Raw genomic sequence first — 15,426 nt, 5'->3', positions numbered from 1 at the left:
CCAAATCTCAGCCTTGGTCAATCCTGCTTTTAAAGAGCCAAACAAAATTGATATAATCCTGCTATAGGTCCTATGAAAAGTCCAAAGGCCTTGTTCTGATTTCCGTGAAAGGGAAGCTCTACTTTCCACTAAATCAATTCCCTTTATGTATGGTCTCATAATCCTGCCCATGCTTTCTCTGCTTCCACTTACTGAGAGGTCAATATCACTCCTTAATCTTCTGATTTCCTGTCTCACATTTTTTAAAAAAGAATTTACTCAAGGGTCTTTCTGTATGTATCAGACTTTACTATGTGTTTGGGAATAATGAACAATGCAAAAACATAAAATGTAACACTGAAAGACATTATTTAAAAAAAAATGACTCAACCATTTCCAAAGTATTGCACCAATTTCTCCCACCATTTTGATTGAATTGCCTCTCTCTACAGAACTTTTCAACTTTTGTTAAGCTTTGACTTGTTTTATTTTAAGGTAGTAGAAGTTGGTTGTCTCTCTGATTTCTTTGTATCCTGCTGACTCACATTTACTTAGCTTATTGGGCACTTTTCCAAACAGATCCTAAAAGAATTCTGTTGTTAGCTAGTAATATATATATATTATAATATGTTTTCACATCACCACTACCTGTGTTAAGAATGCTATACAAGGAAGTTAGGTGATTAATGGTTCTTTTGCCAGGGGACAAGGAAACTTTATGTTTGTTGTAAAACATATGCTTAGTTTGTATCTGCTAAGTACCAGTGTTTGGGTAGTGAGATCATGGTTGAAATAGGTTTGTCCTAAAACGGTTCAGAGTCTAATTGGGTAAATAGAATAATAAAACAATCCAGAAGTCATCACTCATATAACAGCTGCATTTATACAATACTAGGAAGAACATATGATGGAATAATTTAATCTCAGATGTGAGATGGGGATAACAATCTGGAAAAATCTTTAAGAAATCATGATATTTGTTCCTGGGCCTTCAAGCATGGCCAGGTGGTTACCAGGAGAACGCCGTTCTAACAGGAGGGAAAACACATGGGCTCATTTAAAAAAAGAAATGGCTGAATGGGAATATTGATGGAAGGACACCAAAGAGAGTAAGAGCAGATTATAAAGGGCTCATGTGGGCAATTCTGTACTCTAGTATATGGCCTTGACAGCAATATGGCAAATGAATTGGCAAGTAGACATATCAAAATCTGGGGGAGAAGTGAAGCTATAAAGTGAGTGTAGGAGATGGGGGATAAATTTAGCAAAAACTGGTGCAGACAAATGGGTATATAGAAAATGGTGATGTGTTAAGTAGCATTGTTTGGTTAGAGTGAGTCAACTAGTTGCCAATATATGACCAAGAACCCCAATATTGTAGGAAGATATTGGAGCTTCTCAAGCCTAAGTTTATTTTCCAGATTCTTCCTGTGTGCCAATTGACGAAATCATCCTAGTACAGAATGAATGAGATTTACTGACTTCATCATAGGTTGTAATGATCAAATTTTTGTTCTTTTAGAGGCTCACTAGCAATCCTTTAATAATTCTTTCTCAAATATTCCCAGAGGTTGAGATAAATTTACACAGTGTATAATTCGTGGAATACACTTCTCCCTTTAAAGAAAAGTCATGATATATACAACTTTTTCCTTCCAGCAGAATTCTAGCTATTCATCATTTTTTAACTTGACCAAAGTAGATTAGCGATTTTACCAGCCAGAAGTTACATTATATATTCAGCTGTAATTCACCTAAGTGAGGAGACTTGAAATTGAAAAAATTAGTTTCTCTCTTTCAAGCTCTTCATCTATTTTAGGCTTCAGTCCTACTCTCCAAAATTTCTTCTTTCACTTTCAGTTCAAAGATCCTTTTACTTGACACAATATCCAAAATACTAATGAGAGTCAAAGTTTCTTTTGTATATAGTCTATTAACAATATTTCATCATCTCCAAGGACAAGAGTGCTTACGCTTTTTATTCTTCTTTTGGGTCCAAAGCTTGCTCTGTTTTTCTTTGTATTTTTTGCAAGACATAATTTTTAGCAATCTATGTGACACTTTCTTTTATTATTTATACTTTAACTGATACTTTAATGTCTTTGCTCATTAAAATCTTCTCAAAAGTACAGCTTTGTCTTCTTCACAGAGTACATATGTCAGCACAATCACAATTGTAATCTGGAATTTGGGTCTTGTAGAATGATTCTGCAAAGTTTTTGGTCTCAGACAGACTAGGGTCTAAGTTCTGTTCCACTCTATCTTCCTGAGAAGGCATTTAACTTCTGTGGTCACTTTTTTCTAACCTATAAAAATAGAGATTATAATAGGTTGAATGGTGACCCCAAAAAATGATATCTCCATGTCCTAACTCTCAGAATCTGTAAATGTGATCTTGTTTGGGGAAAAAAAGGAACTTTGCATATATAATTAAGAATTTCATGATAAGATCATACTGGATTAGGGTGGGCCCCAAATTCAATGACAAGTCCTGACAGGAGAAGAGAAGGAGAAATTGAGAGAGAGAAGCTAAGAATAAGGCCATGTGAAGATGGAGCAGAGACTGGAGTCATGCAGACCTAAGCTAAAGTGTACCAAGAGTTACCAGAAGCCGGAAGAAGCAAACAAATATTCTTCCCTAGAGCCTTCCGAGAGAGGGTGGTCCTTCTGACACCTTGATTTTGGACTTTTCATCTTGAGAACTGCCAGAGAATAAAAGTCTATTGTTTTAAGCCAGCAAGTTTAAGGTAATTTTTTATAGTAAGCCTGAGAAACTAATACAGAGGTAATATCACATCTTGGGACTAATTAAAAAAAAAAAACCTGATAATTCCTATAACAACTTTCGGAGAGAATCTGGTACAGAACATACTTTTGAACATTAATTTACTTCCTCTTTCTTAGATTTCCTTTTGAAATATAATGGCATTAAATCCAGGCTAAATATTCTCCATTTTGGAAGTCTATCTTTCTAAAAGGTTGGCTACCATGTTAAGATGATATACTTTCTTCAACTTTCTTATTATGGTCTCTTTAACAAACAGTCCCTGTAAGTTAGAATGAGGTAGAGCTAGAGTAAGAATTTCCCTAACAATCACTTCTAGCCACAGGTATATTTCACTTTGTTGTTAAAATGGCTCCCGACTTACGCAGGTCTCCATCCTCTCATTTGCATGCCCTGCTGACTTCTCTATTCTGTCATTGGACTGGGAAAATGTTGCATGTCAAGGTTTCTTGGACTCAACTCCTCACACAAATGAAAGGTCTACCAGATACTTAGATCCTGATGTTCATGGATTTATAATCAAGAGAAAGGGGAAATCAATGTCATAGAAGAATAAACTAGAGTAAGGTTTTACTTTTCTGCAGTGAAATACAGTTTATTTTGCTTGAAGGTGAGAGGCTGACCTAAGAAACCCCAGATGGTCTATTTCAGGTTTCCTACTTCAGCAAAGAAAGCTCAAAAATATTTTCATTTAGCAGAAACCAATTGAATTCCTCTGACTTTCAGGACATAGACTCATTTAAATTCGCCATATCCTACCTTGAAATTTGCATTTAAGTGTCATAGTATTAAGATGGCTTTACCTTAATAAAATGACAACCTGGTAGTACAGTAATTGTTTCTTAAACGCAATAATGTGAAAGTCTCTGAATCAAGTGAAATAAATGTTGGGCTATAAAAGCAATAACCCATTCTCATTCCTTGCTTTATTGCAATGTAAAAATTATTATCATTATACTTACTAACCTGAACAAATAAATATTCATTGAATGATCACATTTCCCTTTTATTAGGATTTTCACAATAATAAAGACATCTAAATTTCCTTTTTACATTATGTTCATATTAAACATTTCAGACGAAAATGAGATGAACAATGTGATCAGAGCAGTGAGGATAAAACTACTTAAGAGGAAATAACTTACATTACCAGAAAAGGGCCTGTCTCTTTTCTGAGATATTCTGAGTTCTTTTTCTCTTTTGTTTTTATTTTCTCCCCCCACCATGTCTCTCTCTCTCTCTCTCCTTTACCTCTCACCCTCCCTCCCTCCTTCCTTCCTCCTTTCTTTCTTCTTTCTGTCCCATTCATCAAGTATTTATTGAGGATTTTATCTGTGTCGCATACTAGAATCTGGGGACATCACAATCAACAGGACAAAGGCACTGATCTTGTTACGTTTATGAGTTATGTGATTACTTTATACAACCACAGTTTTGTACAAACCACTTATGTGGAAATTGTCACCTGGATGCCATTCTACAATTGCACCAAACACCATCTATCTACAAAGTTTAACTGGCTTCAAAGGCTCTGAGACCTTATGGACTCTGTTTATTTCTTCATTCTTCACATCTGGTCACCAAAACAAGTTTATTTTACCTCTGTGTTTCTTGAACCTATATACCTACTTTTGATAACTTCTTTTTTGTACTTCTTCTGTGGTTGGTTATTCTCCGAATTTTTCTTTGTCTTGTCGCTGAGTGACCTCAATATAATCTAAATTGTATCATAATTGTATCTGACTACCTAATGAAAATACAAAGACCGCCACAATAAAGCCTGCACAATATTTCTTGGGAGAAATAAAAAAAAATCTAAATAAGTCGAAAGATGTCTCATACTTAATATTGGAATATTTAATATTATAAAGATGTCAATTTTCCTAAAATTAATCTATAATTTAACCAATCTCAATTAAAATCTAAGCTTCCCCCCCCCAAATTTAACTAGTTAATTCTAAAATTCTTTTGGAAATTCAAAAGGTCAAGAATATCCCAGGCAATTGCAAAGAACAAATCTGAAAGTCATGTAACACTAAATATTGCACCTAATGTAAAGACATATTAAATAAGACCATGTAGTATTGATGCAAAGATAGACAAACAAATCAATAAAATTGAAAATATAGTTCAGAAACAGGCCAGCATATATATGACCGCCTATAGAGGACAATTGTACCACCATAGAGCAGTGTGGAAAGAACCGTCTTTTTAATAATAAACAGTACTGGACCAATTGATTATATTTTCTTCACACATCCAAATGTCATTGTGAATAAATTTGGAATCCCACTACAGTTATTCTAAAAAAGTTTCACTTGATCTGATATGGGAAATTTAAGACTGAAAGGGTTTACCAATAACTCTGTTTTCTCTTAAGCCTAGATGACTCAAAGTGGTAGATAGCGTTGATACAAACAAGGAAATAGAAGAGTTGCAGGTTTGAGGTAGGGGTTCATTAGTTAGGTTTTAGATATTTAGATAAACTCATCATTAGCAGTGAGTGTGTTTCACTATTCGTTAGGGCAATAACAAAAACCAATTCAAAACAAATAAACAAAAACTAAGTGAATAAATTCCAGAAAAGGTTTACCATCTGGAAACTTCTGCTTATTTCATAGACCTATGGAATATATTCATTTTTGTATATTCTTTAATATAAATGTGCCTAAAACGGCAAGAAACACTCAATTTAATGTAATTGTTAAGCTAACAATTATGTGGAGAGTGACACAGAAGATGGATTGGTAAGAGCAAAATTCCTTATTGCCTTTTAAAACTTCCTTTGTCTGGTTCTCCCTTTCCTATTCGTGGCAATCCATGATGTTCTGCCACTTCTTTTTGTACTCAGACTAGGAATGCACGTGCTGCTGTGTACGTACATTACAGACCTATGGGGGTCAATAAGAACAATAAATTGAAGTCCATATGAGACTCTGAAGAAATGAGAAAAGCCCTGGAGCAAGCACTTGCATCTATTTTTTGCCTAAGGGCAAAACCAGATGAGGCCAGCTATTCTTCTGAGTTCTCTTTGTCTCTATGAGTTGTTCAGAGAACAAAGAATATTATTTATCCTTATGATGATGCTTCAAAGTCTTTAAAGCAACACAGGAATCACGTTATTTTACAAACATAGTGAAATTCTATGACAGAAAGATGACAAACGGGAAGAGTTCTCGCTTCTTGGCACCTCGTACCAAACTTCTGCTAACTCAAATTTAATGTTACCTGCTCACCTTCCAGGTGACGTCAAGAAGCACAGGTATTTTAGTGAGAACACTGTCATAATTATATTTTAAGTAAATAACATGTTAGAGTTTATGTCTTGTACGTTCAGCAAACATGGTTCAGTAGGCACATGGATAATTTAATTGTTCTTACTAACATTCATCAGAAATGGATCTATTGAGTGACACTACTAGAGCTGCATCCACTGCAGGAATATAATCTGTTGATGGACTTTGTGGCTCATATTTTAAATTTTTAAGAAGCCTCCAAAGCCAGGAGGCTGTCTTTCTTTGAAGAGAGAAGTGTCTAGTTTTCTTGCTTTTCTTCATGTCATCCTCACAGACTCGTCAACACAACGCAGCTACAATTTCACATGGAAGACAAATTACCTTCTTCCTTCACGAACTTGACAATTGCTAAAACCATGAAGTGTCAGAAATGGAAAAGGCATTAGAATTCCTTTTCTTTGGCCTTATTATTTGATATTTGGGAGGCAGCATAGTGAAGGATGAAAAAAGATTTGTAGCTAAGTGTCACAGGTATAGCTATCACGTGCATGACCTGGGACTGGTGATAAAACATCTATATTCATTGGCATCATCTCTATGCCATAATTATCCACACCTTAGTATCCTGAATGTATAAACAATGTTTACAAATAGGTAAGAAAAATCAAATGTTGTAATAGGTGAAAAACAATGAATATGAGCTGGCAATTCACAGAAGAAAACATCTGAAAGGCTAATATACATTTGAAAAGATGTTTATCCTCACTAGTAATCAGAGAAATCAAAATAAAATGACAATGAGATATGTGTCATACCATCAGAGTAGCGAAAAAGAAAATTAGAACCAATCAACGGTACACCTTGATCAAAAGTTACTGCAAAACAGGGGTCTCCCACTTTTCGAACTCTCTCCATTACTCCAGAGAGTAATTTGACTCTATCTAGTGAAGGTGACGGTGAAAATGCCCTGTGACTGAGAAATTGGACTTCTAGGTATACACCCTACGGGAATGCTTTCAAAAGTATACAAGTAGTTATATAATGGGGTGTTCACTGTAGCAGTGCTGAATTGGCAAAAATAAATTGTGGCTTTGTGCAGCAATAGACTATTCTACCTGAGCGAAAATGAAACAACTAGACATGGTTGTTGACATGGTTAAATCTAAAAGTATTTATAGGAAAACATAAGTTGCATAAGGTAGAATATAATATTTTTGTAAAACTTTAAAAAATAGAAAATAATATACTCCTTATAGATACATATATAGTTAATAAAACTAAAATACATATGGGTGAAATCAAACCAAAATCATATTTTTGCTACTGAAAGGGAAGAGAGATGGAACTGAGGAGTAGACTAAGGGGACTTGAACATTATTTGTCTTTATTATTTTCTCCCAAATTACACAGGGGACATTATGAAAAATGCATTATGGCATATTTATTAGGAAGAGCATAAATATGAAACTATTTATGTAAGATTTTTAAAAAATTTTTTGTTATGAAAAATTCGAACTTATACGAAGTACATAAAATAGCCACGCATCCATCATCCCAGATTCAACAATTGTCAGGTCCTCATCAATTTGTTACCTCTTTACTTTCACTCACTTCCCTCTCCTGAATTATTTGTGTTATTTGAAGCAAATCTCAGACATCTTCTTAAGTAAAATATTATTTCATATAAAATATTTTAACATTTGATAGTTCTGAGTGGTGAGTACACAGATAGTTTTTATGTTATTAGCCTTTGAGCATTCTCTGTAATTAACTTTTTTTTTTGCAAAGGAGATTAGCCCTCAGCTAACATCTGTTGCCAATTTTCCTCTTTTTGTTTGAGGAAGATTGTCCCTGAGCTAACGTCTGTGCCAATCCGCCTCTATTTTGCATGTGGGACACCACCACAGTTTAGCTTGATGAGCAATGTGTAGGTTTGTTCCTGGGATCCAAACTCCAGAACCCCAGGCCACTGAAGCAGAGCACATGAACTTAACCACTATGCCATTAGGCCAACCCCACTGTAATTAACATTTGTTTTTTTTTTTTTAAGAAGATTAGCTCTGAGCTAACATCTACTGCCAATCTTCCTCTCTCTCTCTCTCTCTCTTTTTTTTTTTGCTGAGGAAGATTGGCCCTGAGCTAACATCCATGCCCATCTTCCTCTATTTTATATGTGGGACGCCTGCCACAGCATGGCTTGATAAGCAGTACGTAGGTCAGGCCTGGCATCCAAACCAGAAAGACCCAGGCCACCAAAGCAGAGCATGCAAATTTAGCCACCAGGCCAGCCCTAGTAATTAAATTTTAATTAAAAAGAAGAAATAATAAAATGGTAAGTAAGGTAAGAAAGAAAATAAAACATACATAAAACAAACAATTGCCCTTGACCATTTCTAATCAGTTTCTCCAAGGTAATTGCCCACTTCCATCAATAGACTTTGTTTGAATTCTAGATTATTGTATTCATCTTCACCCAATTGTAGAATTTTCCTTTCCATACAGACAGGAGCAGAATTCCAAAAAATGTCATCAGAGAATATCGGGCTTTTTTTCACAGAAGAAAAAATTGTTGAGTGTTTATTGCATTAGAATGATTTTCCTTCAGCAAGATTATGTGTGATTAGAAACTTCCTGTGGTGGACCTCATTTATGCACTTTGAGAAAAGCACTTGTGCCACAAATCAATGTGAGATTTGTAACACTGCCTCTAAACACTAGCTTTGTAAAGAGATTCTCAGAAGTATTTTCATCCAGTTCACCAAAGGACCCCTCAGACAGCCTCCTGGCCTCAATAACCTAGAGAGGGAGGGCTTTCACAAGTATTTTGGTTTACACAAATGCAAAAAGTTCAAGCTCAGAGGTCTCAAGGCGTGTGTCACACCTACTTTTGACTGGGAAAAATGCTCCAAGTATTATGCAAACTAGAAATTTAAACTCACCCACGTACCAGGGGGATTGGTCAGTGACAAGAGACATAAATTAGAAAGTGGTGAGAATAAATGTATTATCTTCCTGTCTTTTTCACAGTGCACACATCATTCAAATGTAGGCGTCCAGGACAATTAATTTCACTCAGGTAAGGGAGAAGATAATTAGGTATCATGAGGAAGCATGGCTATACAGCACCATTTCCTCTTAAAGTGTGAAAATTGAATCCACATGTCAAAGATTAATTTAAAATCTCTTCTTAGAGTACATCAATGGAATTTAGGATGGGCAAATGCTATAGGTCAAGAACCACTTACTCAGATTCCTGAATGGTGTTATTTAATTAACATTTTCTTTAGTTAAATGTGATCTTTACAAAATAAAAAATAAACCAAAGAGATGTTTAATAAACAATTCAGGAAGAACTATAACCCAAAAATGTGCCCAATAATTTCAATAGGTGAAAAAATAGAAAAATTTTGTGTTTATAAACTTTAAATTCATTATAACAGTATTTTTATCAACTATATTTTGGGGAATTCTGGGATACCCAGAAAACTAGAAATCTCAACGTGTCTACTCAAGAAAGTGGAAAAGGTAGTATGTCCATGAGATTTATTTATTTATTTTTTTAACTGATGACCCCTAATTTTAAGCATCCAGTTTGTTTTATCTTCTACAAGATTTTAAATGTTTTCCTCGCTACCCACTCATCCCCAAAATGAGATGATTACCTCAGTTAAGTACAAATCTTAGTGGGTAAGAGCACAGATCATGTGCTCCTTATCCATTAACTCTTTGCATTTGGAAAAGCAATATAATCTCTCTAAATCTGTTTCCTCACTTATAAAATAGAGATAAAGTGGTACCTGTTTGTATGCTTACAATGAGAATTAAATGAGATACTCTGTGCAAAGTTCTTTTCATCATGCCTGGCAAGTGTATGCATTGATTTAATGGTAGTTACCATGACGATTATTTTAATGACTGGCTAATAAATATTATTTTCCGTTTATGTGTCTTCCTTGGGTAGAAATGTTGTAATACTAGCAGTACTCTTGATGTTAACATAATTATTTGTATAACAACATTCTCTTCTTGGGTTAAATCTTTTATCAACATCATTCAGACAAAAAAAGTCCTGGTCAGGGAGTAAGAAAACTGGATTTAAGTGCTGCCTGTTTGGTGCTAACTGTCTTCCTTAGACTTTGTGTGTTGGTGCAGAGGCATTAAGAGGGCAGATAAAGACAAGTCCTGTGTTTTATGCCAAGGATGGGAGCTTTAAACTTTTTCTTAGAGATGTGGGAGTGGGGAGGATGGTCAGCGGGAACTGAAGGACTTTGAGTAGGACAGTAAAGAATTACTCTGGATGAGTGAGAAGAATCATTTTAATTGGGGTAGGTTGGGCTAAGAAAGCAGACTGAGAGATATTGTTGGAGTAATTTGGGGAAGAAATGGTGTGAGCCTCAACTAAGACCATGGAATGGGAATGGGAATGGAAAGAATGGAGTTCACATGACAGAGATGCATGGCATCAAATGTAATGATACCAACAGATCCTGTTAAAATGTCTCCTGTTGGTTTGAATACATTTCCTTTTGGTACTATAGTGAAGTGAGCCTAAAGATTGATTAATACTATGAAAACCAAAATTTCATGAGATGGATATTACTGAACAAGGAAGGCCCTTTCAGATAGATAATGTCATTTAAGTGTCACATAAAAGTTGGGAAGTCAGTCTGGAAGGCATTAGTTCTAGTTTTAAAGTAAATGCATAAATTGAGACTCAGAGAACTTAAGCAATCCATTTGTAGTGTCACAGTTTTAAGTGCTCAGGTCTTCTGTGTTCTAGTCCATTCTGCTGCCTCTGAGATGACAATGCATGGGCAATCATTTCCTCCCTATGATTAAGGCTGAGCTCTGTGGGAGCTCAGAAGGAGCTGAAAATATCCTTTCCTGTGAGGAAGATTCTCACACGCTCAAAATGAGTAGCCCTGAGAAAAGTCACAGTATCATTCCAAAAGATTTAAAAGAGAGTCCGAAAGGGGTGGTTTTGCTAGATAGGAAGTCTCTTGCAGCAGAGTCAAATCAAGATTCTGAGGCTTTATAATCAGCTCCCTCCTCCATAATGACCACTGGCATAGGCCACCTTCCCCTGGAATCAGAACTGAGAGTGGTTGATTTTTCTTATATGACTGACACGCGCTCCAGACCATAGCCAGAGCTGACACTTCTTGGATTTCTGGCCCTTTGGTCTTACTGCTCTTTTCCTCTCCTTGGCATATTCATGAACATAGCAGCTGGCATGCTCTGAGTCCTTTGCCCATCATTTTCCCCTTTTCCCAAGGGTCTCCTTATCCCACATTCTCTATGGAACTCCATTCATTATTTGGGTCCTAGCCTAGGTCTCAGCACCTCTGTAAGGCAAACTCCTAGAAAGCACTCAAAACACTCACAGGTTCCAGCACTCATTTCACTGTAATATATTATTTTTCCATCTGGTGTGAGCAGCTTAAAAACTTATGGTTTTTAAGTCAGAAGACTTGAGTTAGCCTTCAGCTTTCATCAAATCAGCCATGTAGCCTTAGAAAGACTACCTATGTCCTTACATTAGGGTATTTGTTGTTGTTGCTGTTACTGTTTGTCTTTAATATTTCAATATAAAATTGGATACTATTAATAATACTTAGAAATTAGGACTAATAATAATATATTTGAAGTTACTCTCCAATACTTTGCTGAGGCATAACTTGACGCTTCAACATAATTATAAGGTCTACAAGGGGGCTTCATATATTGATGTACTTTCCAATGTATCTAAAACAATGTTAGTTATGTATCATGTAGTCAATAAATATTTGCTTAATAAATATAACTTCAGCTCCCAATTTTCTTTGAAAGTGGTTTCTTTGAAAGCACCTGGTTTGCTCCCACTGGCCAAATCTGGGACAGTTTGAGCATCAATAAATAATGACAGCAGTGAATAAAATAAGAATCCATGATACCATTTTGATATAAATAAATGAATAAATAATTAAAAAAGAATAAAAATTCTTTTAGATATAGAAGGCATAATGGAATCAGACAATCATCAAGAGATTCAAAAACTAGTGGGCTACTGTTTGATAAGAAGCATGATGTTAACATTTTATCAAAGTATCTCCAAAGTAATAACTAATTTAAAAGGTAAAATATTAACTTTATAGTGCAGATTCCTGGGGAACACCACCTTAACCAAGTCATTGAAATTAACATCACCAAAATTGGGACTAGCTGACATCGTGTGCCTTGGTGATGAACTAGAAGGGTGTAACATCACTTCTGAGAAAGCATGTGAGGGAGGGATTACAATGGTTGACTGTGGCCTTTAAACTGGCTCCGGAGTGAAGGGGAGAACCTGATGGATTTATACTCGTCCTCACTCTACAGTTAAGGACACTGTGATCCAGTCAGTCAAGGGACCTATTCAAGTTCACCAACTAGTGAGTCCCAAAGATGGCAACAGTTCTGAGCCCTGTACATGGTTATTTTTTCTGCAAGATTTCAAGCAAACAAAACATGAAGTTAAAGAATGTGAATTAAATGGATTTCTGCCCAGAAAAAATGTACAATTTTAGATTCTCAACTTCCTTGGAGGGCTATTATCTTTGCCAGTCTATAATTGTGTTGTTAGAGAAGCAGAGCACCTGTGACATAGGGTCATTCATTTGCATGGCAGCCCAGCTCCAGTATGCTTGCATCAGGTAAATATAATCTTTGTGGAAATTTCAACATATTCAACAGTTTCATGTGAAGTGTAAATCCATTTGGGGATTTTGATCTGTTGTCTACAAACTGTCAGAAATACACACGAATTTAAGCAGCCAGTACTTGCAATATAAAACACCGTGCCAATAGGCAATCTTTCTATGAAGGAGTTTTCATTTAAAACATCTCACCACTCAAAAGCGCTTAAGACTTTATCCTTCAGTTTCCAAACCTCTGCCACAGCTTCACTTCTATTTGGAGGCAATTATAAGTAATTACTTCAAATACAGAATTCTTTCTAAGTTCATGTCAATTCCTTTCGTTTCAATTTTAAAAAGGTTACAAAAGCTTTGAGTTTCTCAGAAGTTTTACAAGAAAAATTGATAAAACATACTACCTAATACATGGTACTAGAGTGGAAATCTGTGAAATTCAACACTGCTTCAGAGAGCTTAAAATCTTACTGACCCAATACCCAATATTCATGCACACAGAAATGGAGGACCTCATGCAGCTTTATAGAGCCAAGATCAGGCTTGTTAGTTCAAAGGCAAAAGGAGCCTGGGCTGGGTCTGGAATAAAAGTATGAAAAGGTGTATTTGGATAAGGGAGGATAAAGGTGTATTTTCTCAAAGTATCCAGATAGATAATAGATACGGAGGGATTCTGAAATGTAAAATCACAGATAAGCACAAGGTATTATATTTAATAGCTGTGTGTAGTGTTCTATAGGCTTCCCTTCCCAGATGTTAAGGTTTATTTGGGGTAGGGCATTTGAAAAGATATTTCACATGAAGAAACTCACAAAGGCAATCATCCCATAAGTGGCATCCCATGAGCCTGCCGGGCGTCTGCTGCAGGATTAGACGAGTCTGTCAGTGGTCCCAGGAGGCATCCCCATCGCCACCTCTTCCCATGTTTTCCTCTGGCTGCTGTGTTCCTGAGTATATCTGAGGCTATATTATCTTAACAAACATTAGTGCTAAGGGGGACCAAAGTTCTACTGGTATTCAAGGAGGAAATATGCCAAAGCCTCCTTGCATTGATGGAATACAGAAACTCCACATTACCCCATATTAATGAAAGAAAACACTTAAGGAACAACTGCGAATTATATATTATGAAATGCTTACAAGAGAGGTTAGCATCTATATTAAAGGTACATATTTTTATTGATTTAATTAGAATCTTAATAAGGGAAACAAATGACAATAGAGAAAAGTCTAATACATTTAGAGTTAAATCAGAAGAATTCCGTGCATTAGAAAAGGGCAAGGCAGAAAGATCTCTGAATAAAAGAGAAGATTCCTTTTATTCCTCACAGTTCAGTTCAAAAACAAAAACACATAGAATAGTGAATCTTACACAGCACTGATGCGCTCCAGGCACTAGTCTAGCGCATTACATATGTTTAACTCTTGAGTTTTCACAATGACTCTATGATGTAAGTAACTCAGCCAAGATCACACAGTCAATGAGTGTCAGAAACAGGAGTCAAAGCTGTGCTATGTGGTCATGGAGTCCTCACTCATCACCAGTGTACTATTAATCTCCCAATATACTAACTTCAGTGCTACGTACTGAGGATTCAAGTATACAGAAGAAAAGTTTTTAAGTACAAGAAAATATCTATCTGGGAAGAGAGACAGACAAATACTGTGTGATCTCTCTTACAAGTGGAATCTAGAAATGCCGAACTCATAGAAACAGAGAGTAGAATGGTGATTGCCAGGCCCTGGGGTATGGGGGAAATGGGGAGATGTTGGTCAAAGGGTATAAACTTCCAGTTATGAGATAAGTTCTGGGGATATAATGTACAACATGGTGACTATAGTTAGCAATACTGTTTTATATATTTAAAAGTTGTCAAGAAAGTAGATCTTAAATATTCCCACCACAGAGATACACAAAAGGTCATTATGTGAGGTGGTATTACCACATTATTGTGGTAATCATTTTGCAATATATACCTGTATCAAATCATTGTGTTGTACACTTTAAACTGTACAATGTTATATGTTAATTATATCTCAATAAAGATGGGGGAAACGTCTGTCTAGGGAGATAAGATTTGATGGTAGAATGCACATAGGGATGTGAGCTAGAACACAAAAGCCAGAACATCAAATCCAATCTGAGAGTAGGGTATAGGAAACGGTGGGAATATGAAAGAAGCACTCCTGGAAGATTTGGACTTTTTACAGGTTATAAGCCCTAATATTTATTCAATCTTCCGTCTGCTATCATTTGGTTGTCCATCTCAAATTGGAAAGATTTGTGCTAAATATATACAAACCAAGAAAGGGACAATTGCCAGGTCAATGTGGTCTACACTATAAGAAATTTCATAGATTGAGGAAAACCTCCCCTTGAAATAGCTTTTTATGTTGGACTAAACAAAGAGAAAGGCAGGGAACCACTGCAGCATTGGCCAAGGGCTGCATCTGGATCACTAATATGGCTCTTTCAGGCTTGTCTTTCATGTGAGCCGTTCTGAACTGTGACTGCACCGCCCCCGAAACTAATCACCTCTTCCATCCTCTGCTCCGATGCTTCTCCAGGTGCTAAATACACTTTCTACCATACTATGCATCTTTAAAACTTACCTATCTTCCAAGACTGCATTTAAATCCTTCCTCTTCCTTTAAACTATCCTTGACTAATCTAGCTCATGTTTATTCTTCCCTATTCTTAAGCCTAAACTTATCCTGTCATATCCAAATATAACTTATTTTGTGACAAAATCATGCT

General features: G+C 36.0%; 1 long non-coding RNA gene across 1 annotated transcript; it reads right to left on the bottom strand.

Moving 5' to 3' along the window:
• Window positions 1-843: 843 nt before the first annotated feature.
• Window positions 844-4,078, bottom strand: LOC139084552 (uncharacterized). The gene is made up of 3 exons (XR_011542026.1): window positions 3,910-4,078; window positions 2,585-2,681; window positions 844-2,285 (listed from the first exon to the last, which is right to left on the bottom strand). It is a non-coding gene; the product is annotated as an uncharacterized lncRNA (long non-coding RNA).
• Between the last annotated feature and the right edge of the window lie 11,348 nt (window positions 4,079-15,426).

This window comes from Equus przewalskii, chromosome 7 (assembly GCF_037783145.1).
Source record: "Equus przewalskii isolate Varuska chromosome 7, EquPr2, whole genome shotgun sequence".
NCBI classification, from domain to species: domain Eukaryota; kingdom Metazoa; phylum Chordata; class Mammalia; order Perissodactyla; family Equidae; genus Equus; species Equus przewalskii.
The sequence above is the reverse complement of the archived record's forward strand: the minus strand, read 5'-3'. Positions and strand labels throughout refer to the sequence as shown.